The following is a 15,509-nucleotide window of genomic DNA, read 5'->3' as shown; positions in this document are numbered from 1 at the left end:
TTCTGTTCTATTTCTAGCATTTGGTGCCCTTTATTGCTAGTTTTACCCAGTAACATGTGAAAAATGTATTCGACAATGCAAAGCAGATGACTCGGTCACCATCTTCTGAGTCACCGTTCTGTTCTCTGCATTCTTGCAGATGCCTTTCAAAACCAGAAAATGATTCTGTTAGGAGCCAGTGAGAGGGGAAATGAAAATGAAAAAAATGGGCCTGCTTATGCAGCCATACAGACACTTTGTGAGGTATCCCCCACTGGCAACCTGCTTGGCGTGGGGTGTTCGCAAGGACCCCAGGCCGGGGTCTGGATCCTGCAGAAGACCCAAGAGAGCATGGGAGGCTGCAGGACTTTGGCAGACTTGGCCGGCCTTTTGCTCTGTTTTCCAGCTTAAAGGCCACTTGGAAGTAAGCTCTGTGGCCGAGAGGAAAGGGGAGGCTGTGGCGGAGGTCTGGCTGGGTTCCTTGAGCTGAGGTAAGTTGTCACCACCAAGCTTTTAGGGACAAACCCAACTTTTAGGTAGCTTGTCAGGTGCACCAAGTCACTGAACCCCTAACACGGTGGACGGGGGTGTCTCATGGCATCGGATAAGGATACAATCCCAGCGACATGATTCTGGAGCAGAGAGACATCTGACTGCTTTAGTGACTGAGAAGGAGCACACAGCAGACGCTCAATACCTTTCTCTGCGTCAGGGGGCTGGTCTCCGCCTTGGGGGAAGTGAGTGGACCAGATCGTGTTTGGTGAGGCCGACTTACAGGTGAACTTGTTCACTCAGCATAACCCCTCCATGCGCAGAAATACTGACCAAAGTCAAGAAGCTGTCCAGTTTGTTGAACACAAGCTCTAAGAAGAAGGCTTTGTCTGTTTTTTTTCCCCACCCTAAGACGAGTGCCAAGAACAGTGACTACACATCAATATTCGTCCATGAATGGATGGCATCATATGAGGGTTCTGACTCAGAAATCAACCGCAATGAGCCCCATGACCCTTGAAGCATGCTCATTATTTTAACGAGCCAAATTTTAGAAAGACTGGACCAAGAAAGGGACAGGACTAACAATCGTTGGCACTTAGTATGTGTCAGGAAATTTCTCATGTTCTTGATGAGTAGGTACTGTCCCATTTTCAGATCAGGAAACTGAGGCTGGGCGAGATGAACTCATTTGCCTATGGTCGCCTAGCTAATGAGTGGTGGATCTGCGGTTCAGACTCAGGACTCCCATGGTAGAGTGGTTTCATAGATCTAGTGACTGTAATACTTCATTGTTAGAGGCTCACGGCATCAGCATTTAGGGACGTATTTGCCTGCTTGCACTCGATGCTGGAAAAATGTTTTAAATTCTTTTTATGGGAAGTTTTTAGAATTTTGAGATTCAAACCAGATTAAGTAGGTGAAAGTGCTTTTTTAGACTTCTTGGCTCGACACTAAAAAATTTGTTCTGAATCCAAATCCAATATAAGTTGTATTAGCTTTTTTCTAGCCAAGAGTTTACAGAAGCAAGAAATAAATCAACATGCCTCCAGCCCCAAGGGGTGATGCGGAGGAGAGAGATGGATGTGTGATCAGGTCTCAGAGGGCTCGGGCTTTAGTTCCAACTCTGCTGCTGAGCAGCTGTGTGATCTTGGCTGGGTCACTCCACCTCTCAGGATGATAAGTTTATCAACAGGCAAATAAAAACTAATAACCCTTGCTTTGCTTACTGGTTAGAGACAGTTGGAATCGAGAGATGTCATGGAATTCAAATACTTTCCAAGCTTATAGCATCCAACTGAGAAAACTTTTATGTTTGTGATGAAAATGTCCTATATTCTGTAATAATGGGGTTTGAGCCTTTTCCCATCTACTTACCTAATTTTACTAATTTAGTTTAATTTTTTTAAAAGATATTTATGTATGTATGTATGTATTTATTTATTTATTTACTTGACAGAGAGAGAGACAGCGAGAGAGCGAACACAAGCAGGGGGAGTGGGAGAGGGAGAAGGAGGCTTCCCGCTAAGCAGGGAGCCCGATGTGGGGCTCAATCCCAGGACCTTAGGATCATGACCTGAGCCGAAGGCAGATGCTTAACAACTGAGCCACCCAGGCACCCCAATTTAGTTTAATTTTTATCTTAGGTGACAACAGACACTTTTCACACTTAAAATTTCATTTAGCTTTTTCGCTAAGGTAAATGGAACTTTTCCCCCTTTGTTTGGCATTTGTGAATAGTTTCCTGATTTTTTTTTCTTTTTAATTTTAGCTCAATCAAGATTTACTGTTTTTCTCTAAGGCAATGAGTCCAAGTACCCAAATTCACCTCAGAGGGGACAGAGAGTTGCGTCGATGTTTCCCTCTGTACATGTTTCTCAGGTTGGCCCCAGATATGAAATATAATTATGGTGTTTTCTTGCCTGATATTAAGACAAGTCTGAGGAAGCCTGGCGTACATTCCTTGGGCTCATGAGTAATTATGGTGTTGGTGATGATCAGCTACTTTATAAGGTCTTGGGCTGTTGGCATTCTGGTTTTTCTGTAATGCACATAACCCATGAATCTAATTACCACTGTTTTGGTGCCTAACAAATATGCTTCACTTGTAAACCTTGTATTTATGTTCAGATGGGACTGGAGGGTGTGTGTTTGTGTGCGTTGTAACCACCACAGCCCAGAAGTTCACAAAAATATCCCCCAAATTCCAATCAGCTTTTTGGTTTAATGGCCCATGCATTTGATATTCTTCTCTTGGTTGGAAAACTATTTTTCAAGTTCTCTTTTTCTCCACTGCCATTCTCCTCCCTTCCTGTCTCTCTGTAAACTTTATAATACTGTGTTTGCTTTTGAAAGATTAGGTAAGAGGGAACACGTGTGTGAAAGTCGTGGCCACCTCCCGTGTGCTGGGGGCCGGTGAGATTAAGGCCAAAGGCCAAATGACTTCGGCACCTGACAAGTGTGTGGATCTCATTATGGCCATTGGGTCTGCGGGGGCTTAGAGAAAAAATCAATGGATTTGCAGGATGCATGATCAACATTTGGTGAGAAAGCAAGTCTTCCACGACTTTGTTTCTAATGCGTGGCAGAGGTATGGCCCTCCCAGATTTTAATTTTGTCTCCTAACAGTAAAGTTCCCATCTACCCTATACATTTAAGGATTCACACAGCTTGAAGAAGCATTTGAAGTGATCTCATCTCATCTCTATTTTATAAATGAGTAGCAGGAGTGCAGGAAGAAGAAAGGAAGCTTCCGAAGGTCTCCTCACTGCCAGATTTCCTGTCTGCCAGCTGGATGTCCATCTTTTACACCTGCTGTCATGGCGCCAATGTCCAGGTATCCTTGGGGAGCTTTTGAGCACCTATTCTGAGCTTGGCAGTAAGCAGCTTGGTTTGGGGATCACCGAGACGTCCTTAAGGCATAGTTTTGGCCTTCAAGGAGTTTGGTAGCAAATTGGAGAGCCAAGACGAACACGACACAATGGCCTCATTATCATTACAGGAAATGGCAGCTTACAGGTCAGAGTTGACATCAGGGGAGCGGTGGACCAGTTCCTCAAGACATTGGGGTGCAGGAGATGGGGAAGACTGGTCTACCCAGAGGAAACTTGGAGGGAGAGCTTGAAGCAGGTTTTGAAGGTTTGGGTTTTGGAATTCCAGGAAGGTGGCAGGGCTTGCAAAAGGCTTGGGGGCGTTGAGGAAAGCGTGTGAGTGAAGCTTCAGAGTGAGGACAAGCCCACTTCTCATTCTCGATCTGTGTGTGGAAGTCGTGGGGATGAGGTAATGACCGCTCTGATCAGGGACATGGGGAAGGCAACAGCAGGTGCCCAGGAAGCCCCTTCACCCAGCAGGTGCCAGGATGAGAGTACCATCTACAATGCCAACTTCTAGAATGACTCATCTCTTTGCCTTCTTCTTTGAGAGGTTTGCTCCGCTCATGCGTATGGCTTTTTCCAGGGGGGGCCAGTGCGGAATTTGATTGTGCACCGTTCCGAGGGCGAAGCTGGAGACAGAAAGAGGGGCAGTTGCCCCACGAGACCAGGATGTCTTAGGCTAACACTAAAGTGCCCAGTGACTAGGTAGGGTGAGGGGTCTGCATCCCGACTTGGTGTCTTCCTGCTTCTGAACTCCGGCCAAGCCACTAACACAGTCCAAACCTCAGGGTTCTCACCTGTCCTTTAAAGAGAGAGTAACACCTGCCCTAGCTACGGCACACCGTGCGGCAAGAAGCCCATAGGAGAAGATATGCGCGCGGGAAACAGACTGCAATCGCTGTCAGGTCACAGCGTTCTTGCTGCTGAGATGGTGGGGCATTTGATGCAGGGAGAAACCGCAGGAGGAAGGACTATTTCTTTCTTTTTTTAAGATTTCATTTATTTGATAGAACAAGAGAGCACAAGCAGGGAGAACAGCAGAGGGAAAGGGAGAAGCAGCAGGCTCCCTGCTGAGCAGAAAGCCTGACGTGGGGCTCGATCCCAGGACCCCGGGATCATGACCTGAGCTGAAGGCAGATGCTTAACAACTGAGCCACCCAGGCGCCCAGGACCTATTTCCTTCCAAGGAAGTCCCCGTCTTCGGCCTTGCCACTTAGAGCATTCTTTCACTTCACTTTTGTCTCTTCACTGCCCCCCCACCCCGCCCTGTTTCAGAAGGAATAGAATGGAACTAGCTTGAGGATTCTGCTCAGACAGATGACCATGAGCAGTCCTAAACCAGAACTGATCGATGCTGCTGACAGAGCCGTCAGAACTGGGGTGACTCCACGCAAAGCTGAAAAAAATCAAGGAAAGGATGGCGGGGTGGTGGGAGGTAGGGCAGGGGTGGTAAGATGATTGTCCCTCCAAAAAGAGGAGATGGTTTTCAAACTGTATTTTTAATATATTTTCTAAATTTTAATGACAGCTCTGTCTGAAACCATTAGCCGTTTCTAAGGTTCTCTGAGCAGGGTTTTCCTTGGAGATTGGCTTGATTATAGGTTTAGGTCTTGATTCCTTTCTAAACGTAAAGAATCAGTTCATCTAGAGCTCCCCAGGTAGTTCCCCTCCCTACCCCCCAGGAGGAGGAGGCCTGAGCTGGAAGCTGTGGCTAGCTGGAAAGAGACAGAGTGGGGACCAGAGGTAAGGGGACTCCTAGGCCAGTGAAAGAAAGACTTTAGAAACATAAATAATGGACGCCAACTGGTCTAGAGAGTCAGAGGCATGGAACTGTGTGTGGGAAGGGCATTTATTGAGTGCTTGCTGTATCCCCAAACCTGTTTTTTATTCCAATTTTATAGGATCAGAGTTTAAAGAAATCTGGATTTTTTCTGGAAGACAATAGGAATTCAGTGAAGGGTTTTTCCTTTGCACAATGACCCAGATACAGCCTTAGAGAGCTCATCTGGACTGCCAGGCGGAAGATGGATTTGGGGCAGAGGCTAGGAGCGGGAGGGCAGTGAGGGGAAACCAGGGGGAATCCCCTGAACTAGGGCAGAGGCAGTGGGCAAGGATCAGATTTGGGGAATAATTTGGCAGCAAAAGTGTAAGGAGTTGGCCTTTGAGATAATAGTCCTCATAGTGTTGGCTCCTTGTATTGCCAGCTTCCAGCACTTATGAGATGCTTGAGCTCACGATTTTGGAATGCTTGTTGATTAATTGCTTGGTTCACTATATTTCCTAAAGAAAAAGGTCACTGTTTAACCTATCCAGAGACGAGGACCAAAATTTACCCATAAGGATGTTTATTACAGTGTCATTTTTAATTGTAAAATTATGTCCAAATAGGGAAAGCCTCCTTTGTTGGAGAGAATATTTGCAATTATTAAAAATCATGTTTTCAATAAATACTTAATGACACAGAAACGTCTAACAAAATGTTAAGTGTACACATAATACAAATTACATATAAATAGTGTGCTCCTGATTCCATGAAAAAAAATGCATGCACAGAAAAAAGAAGGGAAAAAATATTATCAACATGTTAATCATAATTCTCTTGAGTTATAAAACTAGAACTCCCATTTATTTTCTTCCTCCTGTATTTTCATATTTTTTCAAATTTATACCATGGAGGGGTCGAAGTTTTCAAATCATAAGGATAAAAGTCACTGTGGAAGACAAACTTAAGGATTCAGAAGATTGTGTTCAAGTGTCAGTGCTGCCTTATGACTCAGGCGAGTCACTTACCTTCTATGGTCTATAATTTTCTCATCTGTACAGTGGGCATAATAACATCTGCTTGCTAATTACAGGGCTATTGTAAATGTCAAACAAAATAAGGGATGTAGAAGTACTTTGTTACTGGCATAAGTTGCTCCAGGAATATATGAGATTCTGGTTATTGTGAAGTTTCCTCCCCTCATGGGGACTCGTAAGTGGCTGCTAGAGGGCCTTCCAGGTGAGTAGCTGGCAAGCTAATCTGGAGAAGGAGAGGAGGAGCTTACTCCAGCTTGAAACCATGGTGCCTGAATGAAGACTATCAAGCCTAGCCAAAAGTAATTTCAGTGTGTTGAAGAGAGAGTGGAGACACTCCTGGAATGTTAGGGAAAGAGGAAGACATTGGCCAAAGAGGACCTCAGTCCTGACAAGCCTGTTGGGATCCTATGTCTGCAAGGCTGGGCTCTCCTTCTAGCTCTGGGACTCCAGTCTTGAGTAACATTGAACCAGACCTTTCTTACTCCCTCTGGGCCTCGGGATCCTCTGGCAAATGGCAGCTTATAAGGGCTGGACCTTACCCCCAACCTTTCCCAGCACTTGTTCTCATATTCTGTGGAATCATCCCTTTCATCACTGCTGTAAAAAGGAGTCACTGTTAACAATTCAAGTGAAGAGGTGAATGAAGAATGAGTGGAACACACACAAAGAGGGGTCGGGAGAATGGGCAAGCCAAGAGATGACATTATGTTGCAACCAACAAACGTGTATTGAATCTGTGTGAAGTGTAGGACTTTGTGCTTCCTACTGAGGGTTCAGAAACATGGGTCCCAGTCCCTGCCTAAGTGGAGAGAGAACAACAAGGACATCATCACGTTCTGATTGCCAAGAACGCTTCACAGAGAGTGAGCACCCAGGAGATCAGGAGTGGATGACAGGTGGACTGAGGAGGAGTCAAAGCAGATAGCAGGTGGCTGGGCAAAGCCTCCCAGCTGGGAATGAAAACAGAGCCCTGGAAAGAAGATAGGTTTAGGGAGGACTCAGTTGACAGCTTCCGCCAGGTCGGAAGCTTCTCGTTGAGTTATCTTCGACAAATCACTTAACTAAATGAACCTCGGTTTCTTCAGTTGTGAAAATGAAGCAAACAATACTTCATGGGCTGTAGGGATGGTTAAATGCAGGAAAGGAGATAAAGTTCCGGGCATATAGTAAGTGTTCAGAAAATAATAATTTTCTTTTTTCTTTTTTCTTTTTTTCTTTGAGGCAGATAATGTCTAGCCCTGGACCAGTTGATTGAAAACTGGTGGCTTAAGAGCTAGATCTCGTCTGTAGATATTGTTTTGTTTGGATCACAGAGTTCTGGCTTTCACTGTGTTTTTAAAACATTTAAATTAGTTGGAGACACTTGAAATTGGGAGATTTCATATAAATACCCAGATTTCCGACGTCTCTGGAAAACTCCGATCTGACCACAGGGGCCCATGTTAGCACTTGGCACTTACTGGCTGGCAAGGAGTCAAGGCAGCTCCTGTGGGTGGGGCCACATTCCCTACTTCTCTGCAGTCCCCACAACTCCCTACTGAGCCCCAACCCTGAGGCCAGTGTCAGCTGCAATCTATCATTGTGTTTGCACTGTTTTTTTTTTTTTTTAATTCTTAAATTGAGTTAAGAGTTGAGTGAAATTTCTTTTTATAGCAAAAGCAGAAAAACGAAAGATGTGCCAAGAACATCATATGTTTCAAAAACAAAAACAAAAACAGAACAGGAAGAGAACTTATTTCTCTGGGGAAGTGAAGAAAATTCCTGTGTTTAATATGCAGAGAAAGCATGTCTGTATTGAAAGAAGACACTTGGCTTGCTTCTCTGTTTATATTACCTGCCTGGTCCTTGTAGACATTTGAGTTTGTTGCCTTTAGCCTGGGCCACTTGCTCCTTTCCGTATGTGCTTGTGGAAAAGATCAGTCCCTCTTTATAATTTCCTGCTGCTGTGAAGGGGGAAATTCTGACAGAACTGAAAAAACCATGTGGACACCAATGGTGGTTGCCATGAAGTCCATTGAATTGGCTACTGGACAAGGTCTCTTGCCTCCACAAATATATGTCCATTTCCCATGAGAACATACACTTCTTGGAGATATTTTCTCCTCCCAGAATTTCCTGATTAGCAACCCCAAGACCAAAGATAACTCTAAGCCAATGGGATGTTGGCTGGGAACGAAGGGAAAACAATGGTTTGGAAAGGCATCATCTCCTAGAAATATGACATGAGTCAAAAATGTGAGCCATCTGTGTCATTTGAAATTTTCTAGTAGCCACATTATAAAAAAAATTGAGAGAATAAAGAAATTTAATGTAGTGTTTTATTTTACCTAATTTATCCAAAATAGTGTCATTTCAACATTTTAACATGGAATCAAGATAAAAAATAATTAAATGAAATATTTATACTTTTTTCCCTTCTGAATTAAATCTTTGAAATTTGATGTGTATTTTGGATTTACAGCACATTTCAGTTTGGGCTGGCCACGTTCACAGAGCTTGCTTGCTTCTTATGGCCAGTGGCCACTGTGTTGGATAGTGCAGGTTTCGAAGATAGAGGGGGTTATCCATAGCTATAGATGCTTTACTGGCTTCTTGACTTTGCTGCTAGCTGACCTTGATTGGTCAGACCTTGGTCTATCCCTTCTTGGTATCCCTCACCCTCTCTTATCATGTGCCTATATTTACTCCCCAACTTGAACAGTAAGCAGGCAACCCCATGCTGTGTTTTCCTCTCCTTGAAAACTCTTCTGGATGCAGCGTAGTGTGGGACACTGTAGGAGGTGCTCACTATGTTTTCTTGACCTGGTGTACTCTTTTTCTCAAATTGAGTTTGAGTTCTTCCATGATAGGATATTCGCAGAACTGAGTTCTCTGTTCTGAAGCAGGGTATTGACTTTGCTCCTGTTGAAACTTCCAAGGTTACTGAACTTAGACTTTCAGTGTTGACAGATGTTCATTCATTAATTCATGAATTCATTAACAAACATGCCAGGCATAGTACTAGGCACTAGCAATTCCAAAGATCACAAAAGCACATTTATAACTCAATAATTGCTCAGTATGAAAACCAAACAAATGCTTTTTAGCATGACAGGTACAATTATGGATTTGGAGAGAGAGAGAGAGAGAGAGTAAGGGACATAAATGGAGGAGTAGCCCACTGGTTTGGATTAGGGAAGGCTTCACAGAGGAGGTGATGTTGGAGCGGGGTCCTGAGGAATGAGTAGAAATTCAGCAGGCAGCAAGAAGGGCATGAACTTACACTTGTGTGGCCAGCACATGCAGAACTCTGAAAGAGAGCCCCAAGTTGGGGCTGATGACCAAAGCAGATGGTCCAGCTGTGTCTCTCCATTGTGAGTTTATAGGCAAGATTATAGTCTAGAGACAGCTAGTTTGATATTCACTTAGCCTTCTGTTTTATTGTGACTTTACCAAGATGCCCCAATGTGTGAAATATCTAACCCTATGACCACTTCAGAAGACATCTACTCTGTGCGTCTTACAGATATTTAGACAACTTTACTTGTTTGTACACAGGGACTTCTTGGGCCCCATATAAAAGTCATTTCTATAGAGTACCTTCAACAGACTTCTGAATAACTCTTGAAATTAAGTACCATTAAACCGTAACCAAAATGTACATGTGGATTTGAAATGTGTCAACATGTGTTTTGCATCTTTCACTTGTGAAATTTATGTATCTTGCATGGCCTTTGGACAGACCCCATGTGTTTCACATATGGTTGGTACATTTCTTATTAGGAATGGTATAAAGAGGGTCAGGAGAATCAGACTACTGTATTGATAAACATAAGGTTTGAGATCCACTGATAAAAAATGGCTCCCGAGACACCCACATTAGTGGGAAGAACATTTGTCTTGGGAACGTAGAATTTTATGGCTGGAAGGAATCTTGGAGAGAATCTGGTCTAACCCATTCATTTTACATCTAAAAAACTGAGACCTCGAGAGGTTAAGTGACTCACCCAAGGTCCTCAGGTATCAGTGGTAAAGCAAGAATGAGAACTGAACCTTCCTGATTTCCAGTCCAGTGCTTCTTTCTATTTTCCACACTGCTTTGCTCATGATTCTCATTAAAAGAGCATTACTGTTTTCCAGCTTAAAATGATTTCTGGATAGCAATTTGAGAGTGTTTTCCAGATTGCAACTGTGAGGACATGGGAAAAGATGGAAAAGTGTGGGAGCAGAGTCGTGTATTTGTGACAGGATTGTAGCTCCAGGGCCTAGCAGGATGCTTAGCACGTAGTAGCTTCTCATTAGCATTTGGAGAATGAATGAACCACACCAATAACCAAGATGAAGGCCAATGTGCCACCAGAATCTGTGGGAGTGCTCACGAAGATTACAAGACCTATAAAACTAAAATGAGAACCACAATTAGGGGGCCAACATACATTTTGCCAGCAAAACAGGGCAAGCTTGATCTCCTATAGAATGTGTCTCTACCCAGAGATGACATTCAAAATACTTAATGACCATGACCACACAGGCACCAGACATCAGAGTAGAGGCTGCTGTGAACAGTTGGAACAGGAGATGTACAGCACCGTCTCCTCCCATTTTACTGTCCTTTTAGGTGCTCCTAATGTGGTTCCCCTCCCGCTCACCCAATAATTCTCTTTTCTATTGTCCCCTGAGAGAATGAAACTCCAATAAAACTACAGAGAAAAGAAGGAAATAAGGATGATGGATGTGGATATTATTACATGGAAGCTGTAGTCTCAATGAGCAAAAATCTGTGGGTAGGAAGAACCCTTGTAACATTGCATGCTGGAGTCTAATTTGGGGGTACTTCTTCAAAGAGTTTAGAGTCAACAAGCCAGGGAATTAAAGGAGGACATTTATGGTCATGTATGCAGTAGGGCTCTACTATACGGGCATCTGCTAGATACTGGAGCTCTGGATCTCTGTGCACATCCTTCTGCCCGCTAGCTGTATACCTGGGAAGGGGTTTATCCCAACCCAAAGTGTCAGCAAGTGGGGTGAAGGGAACTATACAAACTACACCTGCTGGGGAACACTAAGTCTGACTGTGTCTTTGGTAATTTTAAGATTAGAAAGCAGGAGAAACCCAACATGGAACATATTAAACAAATGGCATAACAAATGATGGGGAATAAAACATCAAGAAACTTCTTGAAACACTCTGAAGGATGCATGAAGTCTTGTTTCTATCAAATGGGAGCAAAACACTATGAGGAAGAAAGAGCCTAAAATGATGATAGTGAGGACTGCAAATAAGCTGTTTTATATATAAAATAATAAAACAATATATAATTGTAGAATGGAAATCCTCACTGAAGACAGAAAATAGCAAAATTGTTGATGCAGAAGACTGAAGCAAAAATACTAAAGACAAACTAGATAGTCCCCCACTCCCACCCCTGGATTGAGAGAAAAATTAACACAGTAATGAATAGAACAGCAACATAGAATAGAATCAAGAGTATGGACTCTGAAGGTGTATTCCCTTCCCGCTAATAACTAATCTCTCTTTTTCACTATCGTCATAGATCAGCCTTTACAAAAACTATTATTGGAAATGTAAATAAGGAAGTTTTCCTGCTAGATAGAAAGACCTGGTTGTATATACTAGAGGAGCTTATCATTTCAGGTCATATTAATTGAGAGAACCATTCTTAAAAAGGTACCGGCAAGTTTTATTTTTATTTTATTTTTATTTTTATTTTATTTTATTGTGTTATGTTAGTCACCATACAGTACATCATTAGTTTTTGATGTAGTGTTCCATGATTCATTGTTTGCGTATAACACCCAGTCCTCCATGCAGAACATGCCCTCTTTAATACCCATCACCAGGCTAACCCATTCCCCCACCCCCTTCCCCTCTAAAACCCTCAGTTTGTTTCTTGGAGTCCATAGTCTCTCATGGTTCGTCTCCCCCTCCGATTTCCCCCCCTTCATTTTTCCCTTCCTTCTCCTAATGTCCTCCATGCTATTCCTTATGTTCCACAAATAAGTGAAACCATATGATAACTGTCTTTCTCTGCTTGATTTATTTTACTTAGCATAATCTCCTCCAGTTCCATCCATGTTGATGTAAAAGTTGGGTATTCATCCTTTCTGATGGCTGAGTAATATTCCACTGTAGCTTTTAGAAAAGAAGGAGCACTGGAGGCATCCATGGGGGGAATAATTTGTTTCCCTGACTACAAGGGAACACATTTTTTACTGATGTCATCCTGACCCTCTGCTATAGTATATGACAGAAATAATAGGGTAATATTTGTGAAACTTTTGAAGAAAAACATTGTAAGTTGAGAATTTTATACTCATGTGCTAGAGGACTTCGATAATATAACCACAATGTGCCTTTCTTTAAAAAGAGATAGATCAAAAATAAGACACTGATAATGGGGAAGTCATGATACAAAGGGGGTGCTGTAGATATTCATGCTCTGCCCCTATGGCCTTATAGGTCATCCATAGGCAGAGACTTCCACATTTAGATCACTAGCCCTTATAGTAGGCTGAATAATGGTCCCCTATAGATGTCTACCTCCTCATCCCTGGAGCCTATGCATATGTTACCCCACATGGTAAAAAGGACTTGGCAGATGTGACTAAGTGAGGGATTTTAAGATAGATTATTCGGTATTATCCAGCTGCGCTTAATGTAATCACAAGAGTCCTTATACAGGGAAGGCAGGAGAATCAGAATTAGAATAGTAGGAGACATGATGAGAAATTGGAGTGGTGTTAGGAAGGGGCCATGAACCAAGAAATGTAGGCAGTGTCCAGAAGCTGAACAGACAAGGTAATGATTCCCCCCTCAGGGCCTCCAGAAAGAACTAGTGCTGCGGATAGATACTTAGACTTTGATCCGGGGAGACTGGTTTTGGAATTCTTTTCTCCAAAACTGTAAGATAATACACTTGCGTGTTTTTTAAAAGTTGAGGTAGAATTTGCATAACAGTTAACCACTCTAAGGGGTACAATTCAGTGGCATTTAGTGCATTCCCAGTGCTGTGCAACCACCACCACCTTCTGGTTTTAAAACTTTTTCTTTGTTATTCCAGAAGAAAACTCCTACCCATTAAGGTAATCACTCCCCATTCCAGCCTCCCTCCCTGGCAACCACTCATCTGTCTCCGTCTCTCCTATTGCTCTTGACTCTTGCAATAGACTCTATTGCAGTAGACTCTTAATTCTATTCCTGCTTACACTCTTGCCGCCATTTTATCAGTGCTTCCTGTTGTATCTGAGTCCTTGCTTGTTTCTTTATTTAAATGACTAAATCATATCATGTCAGTCTCCTACTTAAAATCCTTCAATGGCTTGCCATCGTATTTAAAATAAAATCTACCACTCTTCTTATGTCCTTGTGATAGTTAATTTTATGGGTCAACATGACTAGGCCACAAGGTACCCAGACATTTGTTCAAGCATTATTCTGGCTGTGTCTATGAGGGTGTTTCTGGATGAGATTAATATCTGAATCAGCAGACTGAGTAAAGCAGCTGTCCTCCCTAATGGGGTGGGCCTCATCTGGTCAGTTGAGGGTCTGAGTAGAACAAAAGGCTAACTTCCAATAGTAAGAGGGAACTCCTGCCTGACTGCCTTGGGCTAGGTTGTTAGTTGGTTTTTCCATATTTCTCTCTCTCTCTCTACATACATATATGTATGTATATATATATGTACATATACTTATATACATGTATGTACATATACAGGTGTATATACATATATATATATAAACAGAAAGAATGGGAGAGAGATGGAGATAGAGATTATATATATAATAATATACATCTCTCTCCTATTCGTTCTGTTTATTTAGAGAACCCTGACTAATACAACACTCTGTCTGTCCCTCTGAAGTCATCCTGAGCCCCTTTCCTCTGCTCATCATGCTTGAGCCTCATTGTTTTTTTTTTTTCTCTTTGAGCTGGGACTCGCTCTTCCTTCTGCCTGGAAGCTCTTCCCCAGATCTACATATGGGTGGTTCTATATCATCATTCAGATGATTGCTCAAATACTGTCTCTCCAAAGAGAATTCTTCCCTTACCACCTAAGTGAATGACACCCTACTCTTTCTATTACATTATTCTGTTTGGGATTTGTTCTTCATTGCAGTTAGCTTTAGCTGGACTTACTTTGTTTATTTATTTAAAGTTTATTACATATTTATTGTCTATTTCCTCCACCAGATTTTAAGCTTTATAAGTTTACAGATTTTGTTTTATCCCTAGTACCTTGTCTGTAGTATATGCTCAGTGTGTATTTATTGAATACATAGATGAATGAATGCAATCAGGTTTAAATAACTTTTATAAACCTACCTGCAAAATCAGAAGAAAATACCAAGAATAATCATGTCCAACTCAAGACTACAATAGAAAAAGGAAAGTTGGGGACAATTCAAAGCTATTAAATGTACAATACTTATCCTCTGAATCAGGGAATCGAAGGAGTCTAAGTATCAATAACTAGAAAAAACATGGAGTAAAAAATAGGGTGTGTATATATCGTCTAAGTCAAGGAGAAGATTACAAAGTACATTCTTGGTAACAAAAGACAGAAAAGAATAAATAAGATTTAAAAACAGAAGCAGAAATGTACATGAAGACAAAAGACCAAACATATTTATGAGCCAAACAGAAATGATTTACCCCCTATAAAAAATGAAATACCTTCAAATAGGTTTAAAATATCCAACTGTGAAGTGAGTACAGCAAAGTGATGCAGAAATCCTAACAACAAAAAATGGGAAAAGATTTACCAGGGAAGTGTAAAACAAAGGAAATCAAGGTGGCGATATAAATTTCACACACAGTAGATTGCAAGGCAAGCTGTGTTACATGGGATAGAAAGAGTCCTCTTATAATGATGAAAGGTGAAATATTGTTTCTCTAAAAAAAGGGGCAAATCTCTCATAAGTTAAATAATTAAAGTAAATAAGAGAAAAAACACAAATGAAATTAAGGAGAAGAAAAGGATGAATCAAAAGACACAGGCATTTCTTTAAAGATTAAGTGAATGTTATGTACATTTCTTTGCAAACAAATGAAAGTATTTTGAAGGAAATGACAATTTTTCAGAAAAATATGAAGAATCCACTTTGACTCAAGAAAAAACAAAAACCAGAAGAATTCATAACCATGCAAATAAAGAATTTTTTAAAATACCATTTCTTCAATAAGTCTCTGAGATAAGAAACTTTGACGTGATACTTAAATCTTCCAAGAACCATAATTTTCATGCCATATGAAAATTTCCTGAACAAAGGAAAAAATAGGAAAGCTAACCAATTGTCTTATGGAACTAGAAGTACTCCAATATCAAAACTTATTAAGTATAAATATATTTTAAAAAGCTATAAAG

At 41.7% G+C, this 15,509-nt stretch overlaps 1 long non-coding RNA gene across 1 annotated transcript; it reads left to right on the top strand.

Moving 5' to 3' along the window:
* Positions 1 to 211: 211 nt before the first annotated feature.
* LOC118012533 lies at positions 212 to 6,115 on the top strand. Its single transcript, XR_004679739.1, has 3 exons — positions 212 to 470; positions 3,195 to 3,307; positions 6,021 to 6,115. It is a non-coding gene; the product is annotated as an uncharacterized LOC118012533 (long non-coding RNA).
* Positions 6,116 to 15,509: the final 9,394 nt, after the last annotated feature.

This window comes from Mirounga leonina, unplaced genomic scaffold (assembly GCF_011800145.1).
Source record: "Mirounga leonina isolate KUSES-001 unplaced genomic scaffold, KU_Mleo_1.0 Mir_151, whole genome shotgun sequence".
Classification (NCBI taxonomy): domain Eukaryota; kingdom Metazoa; phylum Chordata; class Mammalia; order Carnivora; family Phocidae; genus Mirounga; species Mirounga leonina.
Note: the sequence above shows the minus strand (reverse complement) of the source record. Positions and strands in the feature narration are given on the sequence as shown.